This window comes from Nannospalax galili, unplaced genomic scaffold (assembly GCF_000622305.1).
Source record: "Nannospalax galili isolate Female #2095 unplaced genomic scaffold, S.galili_v1.0 scaffold856, whole genome shotgun sequence".
NCBI lineage: Eukaryota > Metazoa > Chordata > Mammalia > Rodentia > Spalacidae > Nannospalax > Nannospalax galili.
The window spans coordinates 1,422,094-1,429,370 of NW_008339573.1; positions in this window are offsets into that span (position 1 = coordinate 1,422,094).

Genomic DNA, 7,277 nt, shown 5'->3' on the forward strand with positions numbered 1-7,277 from the left:
CTCTGGTGAAGAGCAGACACCAGGTGAACTTAGGTTACTGAATAATATGTGGAAGTCTTAGTCATAGTTACTCTGCATCCACCACACCAAGAATTATGTCATGAAGGTAGAATTCAAATGCAAGGTTGACGACTATGTTTCCAGCACTTAGCACCAGGCTAGATACACAGTTGTTGCTCAATATTTTTTACTGCATGGGTAAGAAGTATCAAAGTATTTCCAGGTGAAAGAAACAAGAAACAAATAGAAAAACCTTACTATATAACAACACATTTGGTTTGTCTATGGACTCTTTCTTGTTTTTTTCCTTGTGACACAGCTTCATATAGCCCAGGTTGGTTTTGAACTTGCTATGTAGCCAAGTCTGTCCTTGAACTCCTGATCATCCTGCCTTAGCCTCTCAAATGCTGGCACGACAGGCCTGGGTTACCACATTGAGCACTCTTGCTTTTTCAATAGTTTTCATTGTAGTTGTTTTCATAACACACGTAGTAATATTGTAGTCTATGAGCACTTGGCTGTCACTTTGCTACCAAAGGTATATCCCAATGAAAGATGGGTGACAAGGAGCTTGGATGGTCAGATGGCAGGTCCCAAAAACTCTAAGAAGAGATGGGCTGTGCAGAGTAGTAAAGATCACCCTGCCTGGGGGCTGGAGAGATAGCTCGGCAGTTAAGAGCACTGACTACTCTTGCAGAAGACCTGGGTTCAAACCCAGCACCCACATGGCAGTTAACAACTGTCCATAACTCTAGTTCCAGGGGATCTGACGCCCTCTTCTGGCCTCTACCAGCACTGCACAACACAGGAGTGCCCTTACATATATGCAGGCATAACACTCATATACATAAAAAATAAATTAGACCACCCTGCCTGGATTTCTGGCTAAGAAGGCAGGAAAAATGTTGTTTTGTGAAGGTCACAATCTGAACCTGTATATATACTTCCCCCCCTTATATGGATACAGGGAGAGGGAGGAAAAGAAGGGGATATCTAATATTTGATATTTATTTAATTAGCCCATTTCTAACAACGAAAGTTCTCATTGTCGAAAAATAACTGATCATAGACATTTAATTAAGAAGCCAAAACAAATCTGTCTTACAGTTAATGCTCACATTGGCTTACATTATTGTCATATACTGAATTCCAAGTTATCTGGCAAAAAAATGCAGACTTGGAAAAGATGAGAGTTATTGTCAATTGTTTCAGCTTGTCAAAACTGGATGCAGCTGGCACCAGGGGCTCTGGGAGTGAGTCTAGAAGTTGAAATACACATTATGTTGACTTTGGTCCTATGCCAAAAGCATTCTATTTCAGGGAGATGTAAGATGAAACCTTTTCAGGGCAGATCATTAATATTATCCCCTAGCACATCATAATAGTTGCTCAAGAAACATATATTAAGTAAATTAAGGTTACTTTGGGTTGCTAAGAGCAGAACAGTATATGCCATTATTTTGGATGTTGGCGTGGGATTTGCACACTCTGGAACAGTTTCTTCTCTTTGTAGCTAGTAATTTTTTTTTCTGTTTATGAAGAACACACATTCTTGCACTGGTACAAGGGTACTGGGCAAAATGGCACAGAGTTCCTGTACATTCCTCAGGAGAGCCAGCAATATCACTCCCTGATGGTGAGTTGCTTCTTCTTTATCACAGGATTTTAGACTTTCCTTTCTTCACAATAGAGGAGAGTATTTCAAGGAAGAGAAAACTAATTAGCTAAGTTTGATTAAATTGGATAGCATTTCACTGTTCTCTGAGATCAGAGTTCTTACAACCCCCTCTTCCTATTCATTAATGCCTCTAGCCTCTCCCCCAAACTGCATATTTTAAATTTTTTATTCTCATCCTTATCTAGTTATGTCTTATTCTATAAGCAGCAGTATAACCATACTTTTAATTAGGGAAGAACTTCCGTAGCCCAGGCTGGCCTCAAACTTTCAGTGATACTCCTGCCTTAGCTTCCTGAGTTCTGGGATTACATATGTGCATTGCCATGCCTGGGAGGAAGAGGTATTCTTATATTTGTTGTAACTTTGGAAGATCAGTAGATCTTAAAAATGGCATCAAGAATTTAGGGACTCTCAGTGATTCCTGGTTTTCATTTAAAAACAAATTGGCAAGGGGCTGGGAGTATAGTCCAGGGTTCTCAGATCCCCACTATTAAACCAACAGGCAAATAGCCAGACAGATGAATACACATTTTGTAACTTCTGGGAAGAAAGGTTTCTTCACATGGTCTAACAATAAAAATCTGGGTATGAAGCAAAATATTTCCAGGGATTTCTGTAGGCCTCCAAATGCAGAATAGGAGAGAAGAGTGAAAAAAAATATAGCATATAATTTATGAAACACTCATATGAGCCAATTCACATTAGTTTTCTTAGTTTCCCAACAGGGACTCTCAGGTACAATTAGTTAAGTACCACTGACCCGAATCACAAGGCAAGTAAGAGGTCTAGAACTCAAATGCAGATATTTTTATTCCAAGTTAAATATTCGTATGTACTAAATGACCGTGTGTTTAATCTTTCAAGTTATAGAAATGATGGGGATAGGATGTCTTTTTGGTGCTTATTGACTACTGTGGTTCATTTCTTAGTAACACTGTATTTGAAAACATAATGGCAGTCACGGGGCTGGAGAGATGGCTCAGTAGCTAAGAGCACTGTCTGGTCTTGCAGAGGACCCTGGTTTGAGTCCTAGCACACCTGTCAGCTAACAACCATCTGTAACTCCAGTTCCGGGAATCTGATATCCTCTTCTGACCTCCAAGGGCAGGCAAAACACTCATACACATTAAAAAAAAAAAAAAAAGATGATGGCAGTCTTGACTGAACAAAAATTAATCCACATTCTAGTATTCAAATAGCTTTGATATACTTAACATCTTGTTACAACAGGATGAACTGAACTCTATCCAATGAATGTAAAGGAGGAGAAAAGCCCATTTTCATTCTCTGTGAATGAGGCACAAGTTGTAAGGTGACAATAGACACAGAAGGCCCCCATTTCAAGCCTCATTCCAGGGACGCTGACAACCCAGAGGAGGCGGATTTGCCTGGCATCTTTGTCCTCTAGGTCTGACACATGATCTTATCTCTGATATACATGAAGCCTCTGTTCAGAGGAGTTGGCTAGAATACTCCTTTTCTTGGGCTAAAAGTCATCTCACAAAGAAACAACTAAAAAAATCCTACTTGAAGTCATAATTTTCCTGGGCTGACTTAACTCAGAGGGATGCTTAGAAATACCTAGGCTTGATCACTTCTCATGTAGGCTAAATAGCTATGTTTTTGACCTAGAAATATATTAAAATGTGACTTTTAGTCCAGCCTGAGGGGAAACACCTGTAAGCCCAGCACTTGGTAGGTGATGGCAGGAAGATCAGGAGTTCAAGTTCCTCTTCAGCTACTTAGTGAGTTTGAGGCTAGTCTGGTCTACATGAGATCCTCAAACAAACAAACAAACAAACAAACAAACAAACAAACAAACAAAAAGCAAACAAACACTTAAACCAAAACAAAATGTGACTTCTATGACTACAGGTAAAAGCATCTGTAAGAAAAAAGAAGGCTTGGCATGGTGGCATATACCTTTGATCCCAGCACTGGGGAGGCAAGGCTGATGACCTCTGTGAGTTCAAGGCCAGCTTGGTCTACATAGTGAGTTCCAGGCCAGATGAGGCTACAGAAACCCTGTCTCCAAAAGATTTGAAAAAAAAAAAAAAGAAGAAGAAAACTTAGTGTATTATTAGTGTATTCTCTTAATGATTGCCAAATTTATGAAGCCATTTGTTACAAGATATTACATAAGAAGTTACATTCTTAGCCCAGGGAGATGGTTCAGCCCCTAAAGGTACTTGGGGTTAAGCTTGATTAACCTGAATTCAATCCCTGGACCCAATGTTGAAGGAGAGAACCAGCTCCTCTATGACCTCCACACAAGTGGGTACCCACACACTTAAACACACAAAGTAAAAGTAAATAAATGTAAAAACAAGCACATAATGTTATAGGCCTGCCCTGCTATATATGAAGGCTAGTAGAATCCTTACTAGTTCTCACTAGTACCACTCCAGATTTAACAACCAACAATATTGCTATACATTCTCCCAAACTTGTTGGGTTGAGAAACACTGGTTTCTTTTTTTTTGGTCTTTTTGACAGGGGCTCCCTGTGGCCCCAGCTGGCCCGGAACTCACTATGTAGACCAGGCTGGCTTTGAACTCACAGAGATCCACTTGTCTCTGCCTCCCAAGTGCTGGAATTAAAGGTGTGTGCCACCATGCCCAGCTTTCTTTTTTTTGAGACAGGGTCTCACTATGTACCCCTGACTGGCCTAGAACTTGCTATGTAGACCAAGCTGGCCTCCCAACATAAAGAGATCTACCTGCTGGAATTTAAGCCCTCAATGTTTCTTAAAGTGGATCTCTTAACTATAGATTTCTAAATCTTACTTTCACAAATATTTAACTAAGATAATTTCGTAGGTACCCTTGAAGTAACAGTCCACAAGGATTTTGTGTGTGTGTGTGCGTGTTAAGGTCAGAGTACAACTTGCAGGAACTGGTTCTCTTTTTTACTGTGTGGGTCCCCAGGATCAAACTCAGGTTGTCAGGCTTACCGCAACACCCCTACCTGTTAAGCCATCTTTGCTGGCCTAGTTTTGCAGATTTGGAAACTTAATTTCACTTGCTCAAATTTAATTAGGCTCTCTGAGAAACTAATTTGGAATGAAACAACTTCAAAATTCAACCCAATGGACAAGACCTGATTTATAAATTACCCTGTGAATTGAGACTATATAGCTAGTATAATTAGTCTCACTCCTGTACCTGGACAGTCCCTTTCACTGGGTAGGAAGTGATCTCTTGAGCGATGGAAAGGCTACTTGCTGAGTTTGGAACTGGAAGATGGGCCTTTGTATGTTTTTCAAAGACAAGCAGAATTTAAATTTGCTAGGATATAAACTCCCTGAAGGGAAGGATCATCTTTGCTAATGTGCCTTAAGAGGCCAGAATGTAATTAAACATGTATCAGTTGAATGAGTGATTGCATATGAATTAAGATTTTTTTTTTCTTGAGCCTGGGTGTGGTAGCTCACACCTGTAATCCCAGAACTTGGGAGGCTGAGACAGGAGGATTGCCAAGAGTTCCAGGCTAGTCTGGGCTATAGAATGAGACCCTCTCTCACAAAAGTAGGGGGTGGGGGCTGCTGGAGAGATGCCTCAGTGGTTAAGAGTACTTGCTGTTCTTGCAGAGGACCTGGATTCAGTTCCCAGCACCTACATGACAGCTCACAACTGCCTATAACTCCAATTCTAGAGGATCTGACACCCTCTTCTGGCCTCTGCAGGCACCAGGCACACTATCACACTATGGGGTGCACAAACAAACATGCAGGCAAAACACCCATTCACATAAAAATAATCTTTAAAAAAACCAAAACAAAGGAAAAAAAAGGTTTTTTTTTTTTTGGTACTGAGGATTATTTTATTTTATTTTTTGTTTTGAGACAGGGTCTCCCTGTATCCCTAGCTGGCCTGGAACTATGTAGATCAGGTTGGCCTTGAATTCACAGAGATCTGCCTGCCTCTGCCTCTCGAATGCTGATATTAAAGGTGTGCAACACCATGCCCAGCCAAGCCCACAATCTTTTATCTGCTAATGTTCTTGCTTACTGAACTGTATCTCCCCAGCTCTGAACTAGGATTTTTGCTGTGATAATGGGTATTTGGTTCTGGTAATTAGAATCAATCACCCATTTTTTAGACAGAGTGGAAATATATAGATTTTTATTTATTTTCACGTGTATGTGTGTCATGCCTGCATGTATGTAAGTTCACCTGTGTTGTGCAGTGCCGGAGGAGGACAGAAGAGGGTGTCAGATCCCTTGGAACTGGAGTTAATGACAGTTGTTAGCCATCATGTGGGTGCTGGGATTCAAACCCAGGTCTTTTGCAGGAGCAGCCAGTGCTCCTAACTGCTGAGTCATCTCTCCAGCCCCCAAAAGATTTTTTTTGACAATAGACATAGAAACATTTATTCATTCCTTCAGTCACTCACATTACCCTTCCTGTTTTCTGCTCATCCGCTCCAAGTGCTGTGTGTTTGTCTCCCTATACTTAAACATGCCCAGATAAAGGTCCTGCATGTTCTGTGTTGATGATTCCACAGCCAAGTCTCTGACCTCATCTTACTTGTCTGCTCAGCAGTGGTCTACCCAGTTGAAACGATACTAAGTCCAGTGCTCTCTCCTGGGTTACAGGACCTCATTCTTATCTGGTTTTATTCTTATTTTTCACTGATACCCCTCAGTGCATGTTGTTGGCTTCATGGTTTTCCCTGGATCCTATACTTTGAAATGGGGGTGTCTAAGAACTCAGGAGCCCGATCTCCACTTGTGTCACTTCTTCATGAGTTTAAGTTCTCTTATGGATTTAACATGGTATCAAACATGGTAATATGCGCTGTTGAGAATCAAAATTCTGTCTTTGGTCCAGACTTCTCCCTATGACCTAAAGTCCACAGATGCATGAGCTTTCTTCTCTCATTAATGACCCTGTCCTTCATGCAACTAAAATCCCACCTTGATTTATCTCCCTTCTCCATTCCCTATACCGACATTTACGTTTAATGTGATTATTGATATGCTACCTTTTTTTTCCATTACAACAGCATTGACATATTCAATAACAATTTCCAGAGCTAAGATGCATCTCCTTCAAAATTGGCTGTAAATTTTTAGGTTTACAGTTGAATTAATACAGTTATACAATACTGTACTCAGTATAAACCCTATAAGACATAAAATTAAATGAGGTTTTAAACTTTAAAAAAGATCTCCATTTCACTATTAAAATACACAGTTTCATGCAGAAAAATTCATTTTCAATACAATTAACACTAAAATGCACATACGTTTCTAATCTCCATATATCTGATCATTACTGGTCACAGTTGGTTACTTACTGAGCTCCTTGGCATCTGAGCATGGATATAAAGTCATTAGGTAGATTTCAATGGTAATGTTTTTCACATCCACCAATTACTAAGGAGCAAATTTTTATGCTTTGAAGAATTATTTTTAAAAAAATTTTAAAATTTATTTTTATACCCACTTCCTAGATAGCACCCTCCCATAGCCACCCTCCCCCCACTAGAGCCCTTATACTCTGATATCCCTACCACTGTCTGCTGTGTTGTTGGCACCCCAGCCATTCCCCACTACTTGTCCATCTGGTGAATCTAGTCAGCCTATATAGAGGTC